Source organism: Dromiciops gliroides, chromosome 2 (genome assembly GCF_019393635.1).
Source record: "Dromiciops gliroides isolate mDroGli1 chromosome 2, mDroGli1.pri, whole genome shotgun sequence".
Taxonomy (NCBI): domain Eukaryota; kingdom Metazoa; phylum Chordata; class Mammalia; order Microbiotheria; family Microbiotheriidae; genus Dromiciops; species Dromiciops gliroides.
Genome location: NC_057862.1, coordinates 403,989,608 through 404,008,506, shown reverse-complemented (window position 1 = coordinate 404,008,506; position 18,899 = coordinate 403,989,608).

The window sequence follows — 18,899 nt, the reverse complement described above, 5'->3', positions numbered from 1 at the left end:
ATTGGAAGGAGTTCTCATAGCCTACATGACTAATGCTATACAGTGTAGTAGGACGTTTGTGGAGGATTTCAGCCATTGCCAATTAAGTAAAGAAGTAAACATGTTTCAGCTGGACATTCACCTATCTTCATTCATATTGAACCCCTCCATTTTCCATTTTTAGACTTTTCTCTTGCAATTCACAATGAACATAATGCTTCCTAATCTGAAGAATAAAGGGAAGCTTGGGAAAAATTAGATAAACTGATGCAAAGTGAAGTAAGCAAACAAAGAAAACCCTATACAGTGACCACAATAATTTAAATGTGAAGACAAAGAACAGAAGATAATTACCATGCTTGTCTCAAAGAAGAGATCTGAGACTGCATCTCTCTTCTTTTCAAAGGTGGGAGAGTATGTGTGTGGAAAACTACATATACTTTGCACGTAGGACTTAATTGTGACATTGGTCAGTTTTGTGACTTTTTTCCCTTCTTTTTTCTTCTGTATCATAATTATGACTTCTTGCATGGATAAATGAGAGAAATACATTTGGGAAAAGGCTATATAAAAACAGAAGCTATTCTTTAAATGAAAAAAGTACCCATTACATTCACCATTGAAAATGCCCATAGGTTTCCTAGGAAAAACACGAAACCCTTATAGTCAATTTTGTCCTGGAATATCAACCTCCCTTCTACTCATGAAAGTTGGAGAAAGACCATTGCTTATAGAAAAGGTTTTGTGCAAGAATGTGCTACTGCAACCTTTCTGCTTATATTTCACTCATGTATGACTTTACTTTGGTCTACTTCAAAGCTCAGCATCTTTACCTGAAATATTCAGGCACAATAGAGGGGCTTACCTTGCATCAGACAACAATCAGAATGTATATAGGATGTAGATAGTTGTAACAAGACTACCTTGGGGCCTAAAGCACTGCTGTGCCTGTTCCTACTCAGGAGCCATCTAATCTAAGCAGAACTCTTCTAAGAGAGATAATTGGGGCCTCTGTTGTTTCCTGAATTTATGATGTTTTCCTTCCAGTTGCACAAACAGGAATTCAGGATAAAAAGTACAGGTGTAATGTAAAGAGTACTAGACTCATAATCTCAAGATCTGAGCCGAAGTCTGATACTTTCTGGCTGTGTGACTTGTGCAAAATCTCTTAACCTTTCTGGATGTTGTAAAATGATAATAAGATAATTTGACTTGGATTTGGATTCAGAGAATGACCTAAAAATCATGGTTTAGTGAAGAGTATATGAGAGCTGTCAGCAGGAGAAATCTGGGTTCAAATTCCACCTCTGATCCTCTGGGAGTATTAGCAAGTCACTCAACTTTTTTAAAAAATATTTTTTGTGGGGCAATGAGGGTTAAGTGACTTGCCCAAGGTCACACAACTAGTAAGTGTCAAGTGTCTGAAATTGAATTTGAACTCAGGTCCTTCTGAATCCAGGCCTGGGGCTTTATCCACTGTGCCACCTAGTTGCCCCTGATCACTCAACTTCTTAAAGTTTCTGTTGCCTAACTTGTAAAATGGGGATAAAATGTCTGTCATTCTTACCATCACCAAGTTATTATGAGCATCCAATGAAATCATATGTGCAAATGAAATTATATATGGAAAAACACTTTGTAAACCTTAAAATCATAAGACTAGATCAATATCAAACAATATTGTCGATCTGGCAGGGTTCATGTGAAACTATCACTTTGTAAACCTGCATAAAGATGAATTCTTCTTATTATTGGAAGGGACATTGGATTGGCCATTTCTGATATTTTTGTAATAAAGCGGACAATTCAGTAATGGGCACTGGGAATATTATAGCCATTGATTCCTCCAAGCTCATAGCTATGTTCACTGAGATTCTTGAAGGAAAAGAGTTCTCTCTCTGTCTCTGTCTGTCTGTCTCTGACCTTTCATCTTTCATAGTGTTGCCAATTAATAAATGCTCATCAAATATGTTCTATTTCTTAGGGATATAGAAAAGTAGCTTAGGATAGAGATCTAATATTAAATAACATTCTATTCACAGTCTAGGGCTGGGCTAGATGACCTCATAAGAGTTATTTCAGGTACAAAATTGGCTATGTTATATTTCCTCAAGGTCCCTGAACTACATATGAGTTTAGGGACTGTCCTCTGGTTTACTAAGGGGGACAGGAAAGAGCTCTTCTTATCATCCTTTCCTTTGACCATCAATGCATTGCCAAAACAGTTATCAGCTAACGTCAGAGATCCTAGATTCCAACTATGCTTCTGCTATTTACTATCTACTTGACCTTAAGGAAGTCAAAGAAGTCACACCTAACCTCCATAGGCCTCAGTTTCCTCATCTGTCAAGTGAGGAGTTGAACTAAATGGCTTCTGAGATCCCTTGCAGGGCTAAATATAAAATGCTTTCCTTTTATCTCTGGTGCTACATGATCCTCCAAGAAACTCTCTCTGAGATTTACTTTCTGATTTTTTGTCAGTATAAAATCCTAAATGATACTATTAATTCTGCAGTTGAAGGAATTTTGAGATTCCCCACGAAGAAAAATGTTGATGATTAATTTACAGTTAGAGCCCCTGACATCCCTTCAACTCATTAATGCCAAGGTAGCTGTCATGATTAGGAACAAACTAGAGTTCCATTTCATGCATACTCTTATTAAGTGCTAGGGGAGAGTACTGTCTAAGAAGCACTACTAGAAGGAGAGACCGAATGGGGAGTACAGCTTCACTGTCTATTTTGAGAGTTTATATAATGTCAGAGTAAAACACTCCATCTGGGACAAACTTGGCAGGGGAAAAAGGTTTTCATATGAGAGAGGATTACTGAGCCATGAAATGTGATGAGCAGAGAGAACCTCTTTTGGGAATGCATATCAGTTCTAACAACAATGATATCTAACCATACAAAGTCAGAGCATCCTGACTTGCCCAACTTAGATGCTCAAAAAAAAAAAAAGAAAGAAAGAAAAATAGAAATTGCCCAATGAGTGGTGCATAGTAAGAATGCCTTTAAACATGTCTTTCATTCCAATGTATTGAACGTAATGTAGTTCTTTTATAAGGAGAGAGGCATTCTTTCTGTCACTGTGTACCCCTGCTGTCATACATCTTTAATACAATTTGAGAGAATATGCCATATTATAGGATGAAAAACAGAAAATAATGAGGGGTACATAATTCCCTTAATTTACTCCTGTAAGGAAGAATAGAGACTTTTCAAAAAGAAAGGGGGGAAAAACACCTGCCAATTTCCAAGTCACTCAAGTCGGAAGCCCCTGGTGGTTGTAAAGAGCCACTGCAATTTTCTAAATTGTTGATTGGGTTGGGAGGGTGGGGGTGGGGGGTTGCCAGCAAAGAAGAATATCTGAAGAGTTCAGAAGATTTCTCATGGGAAGAAGGCTGTGATTTGCTGGATTATACGCTTGGAAAGACACAGGATCTTCATGTTTATGTAGTCCACCCAGTTAATTTTACAGTTGAGGAAACTGAGAAACTGATGCCCAGAGAGATTAAGTACAATTATTATTAGAGCCAGAATTTGAACCCAATCCTCTGACTCTTAATTCTGGACTCTTTTCACAACACCATGCTGATTACTTTTAAACATAGTCCCACGTTTGGCGGCTTTGGCTCTTGGGGTGAAATAAAAACATTCAAAGATTTCTCAGGTTTTTGTTACCCATGAGCCCTTTGATCCAGCCATAACTGACCCCCAATTAAATAGCCCTAGGTTAGAGCACTAAATATTTGTTCTTTCAAAGGTATCTTTCTACTGCTCTTGCAGGCAGCATTTTATATGATCTGTTCACAGAATTGTAAAGCTTGGGAAAGTCCTGCTGTTCCTTCACCCATAGCTTTCTTATTACCCTCTCATCTTGACTAAAATGCCCCCATCTTTGTTCTCAATCCCAAGGAATTCCAGGTTTTGTTTAAGCTGATGGAGGTTCAAAGCCAGCTCAGCCTGTCCTCGGATGGACTCAATAGCTACACTGTTATCTACCCAACTGACTTCATTCTGCTAATTATTAACACCTTCCTAATAATTTTTTAAAAACTTATTAATGCCCCACCCATTTAATACTGGCCAAGTTCCAACAAGGACCTGAACTCCTCAGCAAAACTCAACCTATTCTCCAAGAAATCTGTGAGCAGGCATTCCCTCACAGGGCATACATATCAGAGACTGCTGATCTTGCTTTCTTAATGGATCATCATTCACTCTGATAGCTATGATTTTTGACATTAAGGGATCTGGTTCAGATCATAAATGGTATACAAATCAACTCTTATGGATTAAATGTTGCCACAGTCCATAACTGCTAAATGAGGGTCATGATTTCAGGCTGGCTAATAGACTCTAATACAGTAAATGATTTTATGGAATGGAGTACAAGCCATTCATTATAAGTGTGAAATTTTAAATTGCCTTGAAGAAGAAAAGCAAGATGCGAACAACCTTACCATCTGCTTATTTAGGAAGGGTCAATTGGGAACTTCTTGCTGACTTTGATGGTGGGGGGTGGGGGAATGGGTGCTTATGGGGGCAAGGTTAAATGACTATGAGTTAGCATTGTAGTCTACAGTACAATTTACATTCCTTAGCCCTAACTTATTCTATGGCTAGGGGTGGGAGGGTGAGGTCATAATAGTTGGGGGAGTGGGGAAGAGGGATTTCATGGAGTATTCGATTAAATTCAATAAGCATTTATTAAGCACCAATTATGTGCCAGACACTGAAGATACAAAGACTAAAATAAAATAAATGGCCTTAGGTGGATTCCAAAGGTTCATGAGCATCCCTGAAAAGGGCTCAGCAAGCCCTCATACGAGAGGTGCTAGTCCCAATAAACTGTGTCAGCAGATGGGCTAAAACCAGGTTGAGGGTAACCAATGGGCCTCTAACCCTCCAGTGAGTTAGGGAGTGTCTATCCCAAGCATGTGAAGACTTCCCCCAGTAGTGTGGGCAGATGAGAACAATTTGTTCCAAAGGCCATGAAGGCAGCTGAGGCAGGCTCTATGGAGCACCTAGAGGTGGGTCAAACATCGAAGATGCCAAGATCATCCACTGCATCCCAGGCCATTGTCAGTCTTCCTAACTTTTATCCTGCCTCTGGACTTCAATGACTCAGGAAGAGAGAGTGATGTCATTGATCCTCTTTGAAAATGAAGGATGAGCATATGACCTAAAGAAAGACACTTTCTGGGGGCAGCTAGGTGGAGCAGTGGATAAAGCACCAGCTCCAATTCAGGAGGACCCGAGTTCAAAGCTGGCCACAGAAACAACACTCACTAGCTGTGTGACCCTGGGCAAGTCACTTAACCCCATTGCTCTCAAAAAAAAAAGAAAAAGAAAAAAAGAGAAGAAAGACACTTTTCTTCTCTCAGTCTCAGTATCCTTAACGATAATATGGCAGAGTGGGGCTAGATGGTTTCTAAGATCCCTTTCAGTTTTAAGGAGGTATTTTATCAAATGAAATCCTTTTTTTTTTTTTTATAGCTGGTGTACTAGGTAAGAGAATGCAATCCAAACAGATTGGACTACTAAACTCTATCCCCATCTCATCTTGCATGCTGTCTCTGCATTCATACAGGCTCTCTCTCATGCCTGGGGCATGTTATCTGCCTACTGAAATCTGTCCTATCATGACAGGATCATAGACTTTGGAGCCAGAAGGGAATGTAAAGGTCCTCTAGTCCAAAGCTCTTATCTTACAGGTGAGGAAACTGAGGCCCAAAAAGGTGAAGGGCATTCCACAAGTCCAAATAGGCAGTAAGTGGCTGAGCCCTTCATTTTGGAGAGTTTGAATGCAGTGCCCCATTACACTGAGTCAGACACAAAGCCTGAGCCATCTTTCTCTATGAAGCCTCCTGCCATGCTCCACAGAGAACAATGGCCTCTCTTTAGGAAGAGGCTTTCCTAGAGTATGTCACTGTTTGGGTCGAGCACATGCTTGAAGTAAGGGACTATGTTAATTTTTCAGCTTTGGGTCCTTTGCATCCAGTGTAGGGGCTGTGATACAAAAGGTTAACTCTTAATATGCTTGTTGAATTGAATGGCTGAAAAGTATGGTTTTGTATAGGACAGCTAGGTAGAGATGTGGATAGAGCACTGGGCTTAGAGTCAGGAAAACATCTTCTGGAGTTCAAATCTGACCTCAGAAACTCACTAGATACATGACCTTAAGCAAGTCACTTAATGCTGTTTGACTCAGTTTCTTCATCTGTAAAATTACTTGGAAAAGGAAATGGCAAGCTACTGCTGCTCTAATATCTGCATTTTTGCCAAGAAAAGCCCAAATGGGATCATGAAGGGCCAGATACAACTGAAAAAATGACTAAACAGCAGTAACAGAAAATGGCTTAGTGAGCTCATCACCACTTTTGTAAAATATGCTAACAGTGCATAGCCTAGTGATAGGTGCTACATTATGATATACAGAAGTTAACATTTATGTTTTTGGTTTTGCTTGCTGTTTTTTTTTACATCTTTTGGATGCTATAAGACATCTCTATCTTCAAAAGTATTACTTTCGAGGGTAAGAGTACCTCTGGGAAACACTTGACATATTTCAGCAACTGCTAAGTTACTCAGGAGGTCTGAAGAGGGTTCCACAGTTACCTGAATAAAATTTATTAAACTTTACAAAGCTCAATGGTTTGAATATTTTATAGGTTGGCCTTGGGAGACCATCAGTTTAGCCTCAGTTCTTCCTAAAAGGCCCTTCTGTGATTATGGAGGGATTTGTTATTGGACTTCTTGCCAAACAAGATTCTGGAATGATTACCAAAAAACAAAATTAAATTAAAAAAACACACCTAAAGAAAAAATACCTGGGGAGAAGCAAGGTTGTGCAGTGGATAAAGCACTGGCCCTGGATTTAGGAGGACCTGAGTTCAAATCTGGTCTCAGACACTTGACACTTAAACTTGACACTCAGACACTGGGCAAGTCACTTAAACATAATAGCTCAAACCCATCCTCCCCCCCAAATGCCTGGGACCAGCATCTATATTTATGCAAACATAAGGAGATGAACAGATTTTACCCAGGATTGCAGCAGTGGCTAATTTTCCAATTTCCAGATTCTTGAAAGCTCAGAAAGGAAAACCTGTGCTCCTCCATGCAGGTATAAGAAGAGTGATATATTTCCTGTGGAAGTTGTGTCCATTTCCATTCATTGTCCAAGAGAAGCAGCAGGAAGTAAATGCAAGTGGAGAAAGAGAGGAAGCCCAAATGACCACTTGTACTTCCGTTCTTTCCACCTTTGAGATAATGAGGCTCAGTGCTATTTACTGTGTCATTGCTCTTGGTCTTCTTTGGACTTCCCCATCATGCCTTCCTTCTCCAGGAAACTTATCATTGGGAGATCTCACTCTGGTACATGATTGAATCTGCCTGGTCCTCACATCAACCCAGTACCCTCTGCCCCTCTGATTAGATCCTTTGAATGAAGGGCAGAGCCATGGGCTCCAAGACTTCTATTTAAGGAAGGTCCTCAAGCAGGGTCTCCCCATTTATCACCAGCTACACTGATTTTGAATTTGTCCATCATGTCCCTATGCTGGTCATCTTCTCCCCCTCTCTTCCTCACCTCATTCATGTCAGGAAGACACGGGTTCAAATTCTGGCTTGAATGCTTACTCCTTCCATAATAACTAGCACAGGGTTCAGCACATAGTCCTTAATACATATTTGTTGATTTGACTTAAGTGAGAGAAGCAAAGGAATAAAGGATCTGGATTCTGGGAAGTTACTCTCCAGGCAGCAGATTAACCCAATGTTGATAAAAGACCCAGCTGGTGAGTGGTCAGTTTTTATAACACTTCCTCCATTCATCTTGGCAAGCACTTCTGAGTTTAGAGGCACCTCCTTCTCAGGCATCCGGTTCAGCAATAATTAATACCCTTTCAGTAATTCCTTCCCAAATATTGGGAGAAAGTGGAAGTGGAGTACACTGAATCTAAAGCTCGTTAAAGGCTCAGAGAGGTTTGTTCTGTAAAATGGAGACTCAGTTCCACTTCACTTCAACTTCCCCTGCCATCAATCATTTCTTTTGGAACGGTGTCACAAGAGGAACATGCCTTCTTAATACAGGCAGTGATTAAGTGCCTGAATGGCAGAGTCTGTGTCATTGGGAGCTTTTGGGGTATGGTAAAGTTATTCTTAATGAATATCCCTTTATTCTATCCCAGGAGTCAGAAAATTCTTTAGTCCTGATGCCACAAGTAGAGCCCAGTAATTCTCAGTTTGGAAGGAGGAGGAGGATGTGGAGGAGGAGTGGTTGGGGAGGGGGATAGAATAAAGAGAGGAAAAGAGAGGAGGGGGAGAGGAGCAAATGAAAGAAGAAGAGAACAGAAAGGAGAGAAAGAAGAGAGAAAGCAGGGGAAAGTAAAAGAAGGGAAGGAGAGCAATAAAATGAGAGAAGGAAGCAATTCGGGAAACAGGAAAGAGAGAAAGTTGCAAAAGAAAAAAAATGAGGAGAGAAAGAAATCATTTGAATAGAGGAAAGGGAGGAAGAAGCAAAAATCAAGAAGGAAGAATGAAATATAGAAGAAGAGAAAAGGGAGAAAGGAATAAAGAAATAAAAAGGGGGTACACGTGTTAAAAAGAGAAAATCTCTAAAAACAGCCTCTGGTTCTCCTCACCAGTCCTCATAGCACACTTTCCCTGCTTTATTTTTTTAAACTAGAATTAGAGATTTCAGAGCTAGAAAGGATCATGCAGATCATGCAGTAAATTCAACCTCTTCATTTGACAAATGAAGAAACTGAGGATAACGATTTGCCCAAGGTCACATAAAAGAACAATAAGATTCATATTATAAAATTTCAGAGCAATATATCAACTAAAGACAATATATCTTCATTTGTTGTTCAGTCATTTTATTCTCTCCATGATTCCATTTAGGGTTTTCTTGGCAAAGATACTGAAGTAGTTTGCCTTTTCCCTTTCCAGATCATTTTGCAGATGAGAAAATTGAGGCAAACAGGGCTAAGTGACTTGCCCAGGGTCACACAGCTAGTAAGTGTCTAAGTCCAGATTTGAACTTAGGAAAAGAATCTTCCTGACTCCCAGCCAAGCACAGTATCCACTGCGCCACCTAGCTGCCCATATCTCTGTTATATAAGAACAAACAGGTAGAACAGATCTGTTCATTGTTTTTGTTACTGGATGGGTCAGGGGAAAGGATGACATTTTTCAATTCAAGGTTTGGGGAGAGACAAAATGCTCTGTTTCAGCTTGAGATGTCCATGGGACATCCAAGTGAAAATGTCATGGGAGACTATATGGAGAGGAGAGCCCACTAACAGGAATTGCCATCAGATTTTCCTCCAAAAGGCTCTAGAATTTTGAGATAATGATTTTTTTTTATGTTCAGAGAATAAAGAAGAGCAAAGTTTTAAATGCCTGTATTTCAAGTGCTAGAGCACTCTCACTATGAAGCAAGAAAGCCTGCTTCAACTGGAATGATCCCATGCCACTCCTGGCATACCACTGCTTTTGGACAAAAAAAGGGCCACATATATCATCTTCTAATTTTTAGAATCATAGTTATTTGTACCCTTGTCTCATCTTCCCTACTGGATTAGAAGGTTCTTGAGGGTAGTGTTGTAGTGGTAGCACCACTTAAAGGAATGATGAGCTGGCCACAGAGAATGGGTTCCACCCTTGACTCAACTCCTCAGTCATTTTGTGAGACTGAGCAGGCTCCTCTGAACTTCTGCTTCACTCTTTTGTAAAGCAGGCTCAGTAATATCTGCACTGTCTACCTCATGGGGTTGTTATGAGGAAAATACTTTGTAAACCTTCAACACCATATAGATGTGAGCAATTTGCTCATCTTACTCAATTTTTAATCTCCCACAGGATATAACAGTGCCCTGCATCTAGTAGGTGCTGAATGCTTGTCTCTGGAATTAAGTTAAATTAAATTTAAAGCTCGTTCCCAGGCTCTCTCAGATTTTACACTCTCTATTGCCCACGATTAACAGGAGTTTCCCCCAGAAACCTCACATCAGAGGGCTCTCTGTGGGAACCCATGGGCCCCTGAAATGTTATGGAAAGGGCAGATGAGGCAAACCAGAGACCAGCAAGGTGAGGTTGTTGAGTGGGGGGGATGAGGAGGGGAATCGAAGCTAAACTGCCAGAGCCAACAAAGAGCATTCCCCGTGGGAGGGAAGGTGGAGGGAGGTTCTCTGAACAAAACATGCCCAAATCGTGCTTGTGAAACCAGCCTTCCAGCTCTAATGACATTTACAAAGCACTTGAACTTCTCTCTGGTGGGTTAGTGCTGTCGCCAGCGTCCCCAGATGGAATGTGGAGGGAGGCCCTGCCTAATGGAGGCTCTTACTGTGTGTCTTTGCCTGGACTGGAGCTAGGCAGGCTTAGGCACCATCTCCCTGGCCAGCTATTGCCACTTGCTTCAAATAATCAATCAAATGCATCTGAGAGCACAGGTGAGCTGAGGGAGAAGGAGGGTGAAGACTTCAGCAGAAAGTCATTATTTCACATTTGCGTTTTTCTTCCTCTTTCCTGCTCTCACCCCCTCCTTCTCCATTCTACACTCATAGATGACAAGTCCCCAGAGGAGGGGTTGTGATTGGAAAAAATATTTACAATATTAGTTAGAGAAACTTTAACTTTAGGACTAGAGGAGGGAAATGCAGGAGTTTTGCAAACCAGCTGAAACAGTGGTTTAAAGAAGAGAGAAAACAACATTCCTAGGGCAACTGGCCAAGGCCATTGCCAGGGTATAAGGTGCTTCACAAAGTAGGGAGGCCCCAAACCAATAGCCTTCACCAGGAAGAATGCACTTTTTTTTTTTTTTTTGGTGAGGCAGTTGGGGTTAAGTGACTTGCCCTGGGTCACATAGCTAGTAAGTGTCAAGTGTCTGAGGCCGGATTTGAACCCAGGTCCTCCTGACTCCACGGCTGGTGCTCTATCCACTATGCCACCTAGCTGCCCTGAAGAATGCACTTTTAAGTGTGGGTTCTCTCTCTCTCCCTCTTCCTCTCTATCTCTCTCTCTCTGTCTGTGTCTGTCTGTCTGTCTGTCTGTCTCTCTCTGTTTCTCTCTCTGTGTCTCTCCCTCTCTCCCTCTCTCTCTGCTTCTGTCTCTATCTTGAATATATTGAGTGCCTGAGGCAACATTCTGAAGAGGATAGAGAGACCTTTAGAACTAGGCGATCTGGGTTCAAATTCCAGTTCTGTTCGACGATGATACTTAATATCTGAGCAACTTCAGGCAAAGTCACCTAATCTGGACCTCAGGTTCTTCATGTGTAAAATGAAAGTGGTAGATGACCATTGTGGTCTTTTCAAAAGCTAAATCTATGGTCCAACAAATCATATGCCACAGAGAGGCAACACAAATAGCAGGGCAATTAATAAAGAGGAGCTAGATTAAAGTGTTGCCTCTGCCCCATATTAACTATGTGACCATGGGCAAGTCACTTCACCTCTGTATGTAAGCACTTAACCTTAGTATGACTCCCTAAAATTATATGTTGCAAATAAGCCAGAGATCTGCCTCCGTACAGTCAGTTTACACACAGTATGAAATGTAAACTGATGGGTGCAGCACAGGTCAGTCCTGGACCAGATGGTCTTCCTATGAACAAGGCACATCTCTTTACCTTTGTCTTCTTCTTCTGAGCCCCCTTCACCTTCCTAAATTAACAAAAGAGGCTTTGAAATCAGGCAAGGAAAAGCCAAGTAGTATGTCACCTTTCCTGGATAAAGATGAAAAGCATTTATTAAGAGTTGGCTACATATAGCCTACTGAGCTGGACTTGAGGGATACAGAGATCCAGTCCATTCTCTCAAAGGAAGCTAGTTTCCTTGAGGAGACAGAACTAGTATTTAAAAGTGAGTCAGCAATAACATAGGTTACCTTGTGGTCTCTTCCAGGTCTAATGTTTGATGATTTTATATGAGTGGCCAAATCTATCAATGTACAGTCAGTAACTCTTATAAAATTTCAGGAGAAAACACAAAGCATCCAGACTTGGGACAACCTTCAGAGGTTATCCAGTCCAATCTCCACCTTTTCAAGAGTTCCTTCTACCATCAACCAACTTCTGCTTGAAGACCTCCAGGGAATGAAAGATTGATAACCCACATAAGAGGTGTATCCTACCTTTGGAGAGCACAAATGTTAACTTCAATTTCCATGATATTCAGGTGAAGTCTATTCCCTGATGGCTGGGGTACTTGGATGGGAGGTGGCTATTCAGTGTCTAGAAGTGAAGGAAAAGAAAGAATTTTCAACATCCATATCTGGGGGGGGTGGAAGTGCATAGGAGGGATAGGGCAGGAATTTTTGAACGGGATGGGTTGTGGGGACAAAAGATGCTAATCAGGAGATATTCTCAATCTGTCCATGAAGTTAATTATAGACTCAAATGAGCTACTCATGAAGTATGCCATCTACCCCACAAAGGATAGAGATTTTTAAATCTCAGTCACTGCCATCATGTTTTGTGTTTGGATTTTTAGGGGAATTAATTGTTGAATGAGAAAAAAGATGCCCCTAAATGAGAGAGAAATTAATTATATTTTAAATACTTGCTTCTTCCAAAGGCAGAAGTAGATGAAGAGCTTTTGGCTAGAAAAAGAAGGGTAGTAACCTAAGACCTACCACTTTAAAATGATCCAAACAGTCCAATTTTAAAGTAGCAATACATCAAACATTTCTTTGGGTTTACAGGCTCAAAGAGGGTTTAGGGTTCTCCTCCCCCCACCCTCTTCCCTTTCCCCTTTAAGGGAAAGGAAATCTTTTTTTTCAATTGATACATTTCTGCAAACTTGTGGAACTCCAGTTAAAATATTAGTGTGTGTGTGTATGTATATATATATATATATATATATATACAGAGAGAGAGAGAGAGAGAGAGAGAGAGAGAGAGAGAGAGAGAGAGAGAGAGAGAGAGAGAGAGAGAGAGAGAGAGTAAGTGCCTTACATATCCTGTGCACGGTACATATCCGGTGCAGGGGTCACTATACAAAAAGCACACTCAGTTATTTCAGCTGCCCAACACTACTCTCCATGCTCTGCTAAGCATAGCAACAATTAGGCCCAGTATGTCTTTGTATTAAAGAATGCAATGGATCAAAGAAAAAAGATTTTTAAAAAGCCAAACTATCTGTAAGGTAATATTCTTCTAAACTGGAAAAGAAAATTAAATGCTTATGGAAAAGAAAATTTAAAAAATTGAAACAAAAAACAGAGACAAAAACCTCTCTTCATTATTGTGGTACTTTGAGGTTTTAAAACCAGTAAAAAAAATACAGTTGAATTTAAAGGTGTTGCATTCTCTCTGATGCTGTGTCTACATAACATACAAATGACATGAACTGCTGGGAGTTTAATTTAGAAGCAAGACAAAGGCCTGGGCATATGTGTTTGTGTTAGTATGTTTTGGAGGTGGGAGGGTGACAGTGCATGTCATTCATTGATGCCTAAAGACTGTTTTGGGACTTTGATTGGAGGAACTCTATTTTAGAGTTTAACAAGTTTTCCAAGAAGACCTTCAGCTGGACTACATATGATTCCCTGCTATTTTTAATATAAATGTAATGTTTTTAAATCCATCGACGGTGTCCTAAACCAGATTTGGTCCTAAGCAGCTGTGCTGAAATTGTAAAATCTCACCCTTGTGTCTGGTTCCACATCTGGTAACTCACAGCTAACAGTTACAACTTTCGTATAGTAATTAAATGTTTTCTTTAAAAGGGGAGGGGCATGGGGGGAGAGGAACCCAGCAATCATATATGGCAGAATACATTATTAAGAGGGTATTTTGATTCACAACAACAACAGCCAAAAAGAATTCAGTGAGAATTTTATAGGTAGTTGGGCACTAGCAGCTACTTTTTTTTTTCTAAAGGTGTTGATCAAAATAAGCACATGTTAAAGAAAAGTAAAGGCAGCTTGTAACTGGGGTGGATATTGAGTAACATTAAGCTACCATAATTACTAGTCAGGAGAATGTCTCCTCTTTGATGTCAACTGTAGACTTTCTTTTTTGTTTCTGAAAGGAAGAAACTTCAAAAGCTTTAATTTCGGGACAATAAAGTACTCACATTAATATAGGTACTGACTTTAACTGCACTTAGGCTCACTCAGGAAGAAGTTTTCTAGCACATGATGTGTTAGGATGGGAGGAAAAATTCAAATGTTACTAGAGGTTCCTTTATGTGTAAGTACTTAAGTAATATCCATGATTCTTTCTGGAAATTTGTGCTAACATTCAATGCTTGCTGGGAAGACCCTAAATAGATCCTACAGGATCATCCATCAATTTCATTGGCTGAAAATAGTGAATAGAGACAAAGGTATAAATATATTGAAGGGTATGACATTTCTTAGTGTATATCCTCAGAATTCTTCTTGATAACCTGAAATAATAATAGCAATAACTGATATTTATAGAATATTTTAAGGTTATCAAAGTGCTTTACATATTTTACTTTTCCAACCTTGTGGTGTGGGTACTATTTATACCCCCATTTTACAGATGAGGTTTAGAGTGTTAAGTGATTTCCAGAGGGACCCAACCTAATAAATATCTGAGGTAGGATTTGAACTCTGATCTTCCTGACTCCAAGTCGAGGGTTCTTAAAACATGCCACCTGGCTAAAATTCCCTATGTTTGATAGGACTTCCAAGGAAAGATGATCCAAATCTACATTGGGCTTTGGAAGTCTGCAATGAGCCTTTCACTGTTTTGGGATTTCTGTTTATTGCCAATATGCCAGACAGGAAAATTTGTAATAGGTCTTTAAATGCAAACCACAGTATCCAAAGTGTACCTATAATAATGCATTTGGGGTATCAGAGTGCAGGGTGGTCAGGAAGGGTAAGGCAAAGAGACTGCTTAGTGGCACTGAAATGACTGGGGAAAGTCTACATTATATATAAAGGGTCCAATCTCATATATCATGGCTAGTCTTTTCCAACAACTCCCATGGATGTCAATATTTAGCTGTGTGTAAAAAGAACTGGCAGTTGTGTGTGCTTCTTAATACCCACTGGTGCCTCATTAGAACTCCTGAAAATACCCTCTCTAGAAAGAACTCTCTTCCCTTCCCATATTTTCTGTAGTTCTCTTTAGTAATATGTCAAAGAAAGTCTTTGTTTTTATGCATTTCCTTTGCCCTGAGTCCTTACTGAAGCTCTCAGTCCTACATATCTGACACAACACAGAACTGCTAGAGAGTGACATCTGAAATACTAAACATAAAGTAATAATAATGATCATGAAAATAAGAATAATAATAGCTAACATTTATATAGTGCCTGCTATGTGCCAGACACTGTGTTTGCAGCTAAGATTGGGTACTGGCTCCTACTATTGAACTCAAGGCTTACAATTGTGTGTTGGCATCTTTAAGCATTTTTAAAAAGAAAGTCTTAGGGCCACACTACCTCCAGTGAAATCCTACTAGGATTCTTCAGTAATTCCTGGAGGAGGCCCTTTGTTCTCAAAAGCAAAGGGCAGGTCCTACCAAGAAGGAAAAGTTTTGAGGATAGTATTGGCAATAAACTGTGTGTCAGTTATTAGAAGACTTGCCTAGAATAAGTTTATAGATGAATATTTTTGACCATAAAATTCAGACAGTCCATATGGGAAGAGAGGTGATAGATATCTGGGGAATTGATGAAGTGCCCATAGTGACCAAAATGAAAGTCCTTGAGGTATTGAACGAGTTAGCCGGTGAAAAATCAATTACCATCTGAGCCAAATTGTCTTCCATAATCACTGTACAATGAGCATGAATCGAAATAACTGGAAATCCTTTCTCACTGGCATAGTGGATGTGAAATCTTCCTCACAAACTGGCCGAGAGGGACAAGAACAGCCTCTATAAAAGCATCATAGGTTAGTGGTATCCCTGGAGCACTAGCTCAGCTTCAAATTCTTCACATTGGCGTCTTAGAAATATTTTTCACCTTGGTTTTTCCATTTCCTTCCATTGAAGGTTATGTGCCACTTTAAGGGCAGGATGGGGGTGGGGAGTCGATTTCAGAGAGGCTCACCAAGACTGAAAACAATGAAAGTCACTTTCGAGCTATAAAAAGGCTGAATAGTATAAAGTCAAGTGTACTCTTCCCGCCCCCAGTGAGCGGCTTGCTGTGCGATTCAGGACACTGAATAATGCATCTGCTTCCCCAGTTGTAGACATAAAATGATACTTGCTGACACTGTGTGTTGTAAGGCTCCCCTAAAAAGGTGTGGTATGATGCGCAGTTGTGTATTTTTTTAGCCTCACCATTTATAAACCATACCACACCACTCACAGAGCCTGGCAATGAGAAACACCTTATAAACTGAATAACTAAAGCAACCACCACCACAATAAAAATGAAGATTAACTGGGAGGATGTTCTAAGCTACAGTTCATTGTCTCAGCACTTTTAAAGGATCAAACATCTAAAATACTCTGAGTTGTTTTGGGGGGCAGGAGGGGTTGGGTGGGGGAATAGTTAAGAGTCAAAGGCTCTGGAATGGAGTGGGAGATAACCTGTAGAGTGGGTTGGAAACCTGGCTCCAGAATATAGAAGCTGTGTGGCCATAACCAAATATCATCATTTCTCTGGGTCTTAGTAATAGAGAATTAGTCTAGATTATATTTATAAACTCTCCTAGCTCTAACTCTATGATATGGAATAATATAATGGAAAAAGTCTTAGTTCAGAAATCTGAGGATTTGGGTTCAAATCCTGACTTGGATGTTTACTGTGTAACCTTTGGTAAGTCACTTATCCTCATAGACCTCAGTTTTCTCATCTATAAAATGGAACTAGATGGTCTCTGATGACCTTCCAGTTCTACATCAAGGATTATGTAGATCACATAACTTATTGGCTATGTGACCCTTGGGCAAATAACTTCACTGCTCCGGGTTTGTTTCTTTGTCTGTAAAACGGAGAATAGTTAATCATGTACTTGCTCCCTCCAAGGATGGTGTCAAGGAAAGGGCTTTGCAAACTGTAAAGCCATATACAAATATCAATTACTGATATTATTACAAAACCCCACTCATCCTACACATTTCCAGGGCATAAGAGTGTAGACAGCATTGCATGAGATTTTTGTCATGCCTGACTAAAAGTATGCCCTCCAAAGTTTGTCCTAGTATGTTCTCAGTAATTGAGCACTGGACAGAACAGTCTTGTGGCTAGACAGGGAACACAATCAGGACTTTCTCAGACACCTCGGTCCATTTGGATCACTGGTATTTGTGGGTGATTTTATTTGCTACCCCATAATCAGCTTTGCCATCTGAGGGAAAGAAAAAAAGAGCAGCCATATCACTGTGGAGAAAAAACAAAACATCAAAACTTTTCAGCAGGACTTTCTTTGTAACAGGGCAAGGAACCAGCTGTTTGAATATTGCAAACTGAAGGCAAGAGGCCTGGAGTCCTCTTCCTTCCTTCCTTCCTTCCTTCCTTCCTTCCTTCCTTCCTTCCTTCCTTCCTTCCTTCCTTCCTTCCTTCCTTCCTTCCTTCCTTCCTTCCTTCCTTCCTTCCTTCCTTCCTTCCTTCCTTCCTTCCTTCCTTCCTTCCTTCCTTCCTTCCTTCCTTCCTTCCTTCCTTCCTTCCTTTCTTTCTTTCTTTCTTTCTTTCTTTCTTTCTTTCTTTCTTTCTTTCTTTCTTTCTGTGTCTATGTGTCTCTCTGTGTCTCTGTCTGTCTGTGTCTCTGTCTCTCTCTGTCTGATAGCAAACATTAACCACTGCCCTGCAACTGGACCACCTGCAATGTGTTAGTCATTAAAAAAGGTCACCGTTACTGAGCATTTTAAACTGTGAATAGCTTCAGATTAAATTAGGTGTAAAAAAAGTCATTTCCTCTCTGTGATAAACTAAAACACCTGCAGCCGAGCTCAAGTTTACCATGAGACACGCACCCCCACCTCTCTCACTATACACCATTTGAGAACCCACGAGAGCACGGTTTTGTCAGCTATCTCTCTCTCTTCCCTAAATTATTTGGATTTTCCAAGTTGTATGATTATATGCACAGTTCCTTAGGAGGACTACAGGCTATTTTATGCCTGGGTAGGCAAACATCACAACTTTCATTTCCACATGCCTGACTGAGGATTCTTCTTCAGGCCTCCTGGAGTTGTTTCTCTCTTTCCCTGCTATATTGAATCTCATTTTGATCTGATCCACTCCAATATTCCACATCTGTCCACATCTGTGCTTATTGCAAAACCTTATGGACACAGCTGATCGTTCCTAGGATCATATGTTGCAGAGACTTTAGAGTGATCTTGCCAAACCCCAGAATATTATTGCAGAAGAAACTAAAGCCCAGAAAAGAGGAACAATTTGCCCAATGCCATTACATTAAGTATGCAGCAGAGCTGAGATTCAAAAACAAGTCCTTTGACTTCAACTCTTTCCACTGTACCACAAGGTGATTTTTGTTCCTATCTGGCCAACCAGAGGACTCTGTGGTACAATGGGAATTTAGATGGGAATTATCTGCTTCATGTGATATACAAAGACCTAGTAACTGGCACTTAAAACCCATATACACACATACATTTAGGTATATGCATATTTGTGTGTATGTGTAGTGTGTACATGCGTGTACACACACAAACAATATATGCACATGTATATGCACATGTGCACATACGCATATAGACATACACATGCACAATGCACACACATACATATAGACATACATACACAATGAATATGCATATACACATACACATATAATACACATGTACATGTGTGCATATGCATACAAACACATGCAAATACAGACATACATACACAATGCACATGCATATACAATACATATAGATATGCATACACACAAATATAATACACATACATGATGCATACACATACATATACACTTACATAATGCATATACATGTATATGTGCATTGT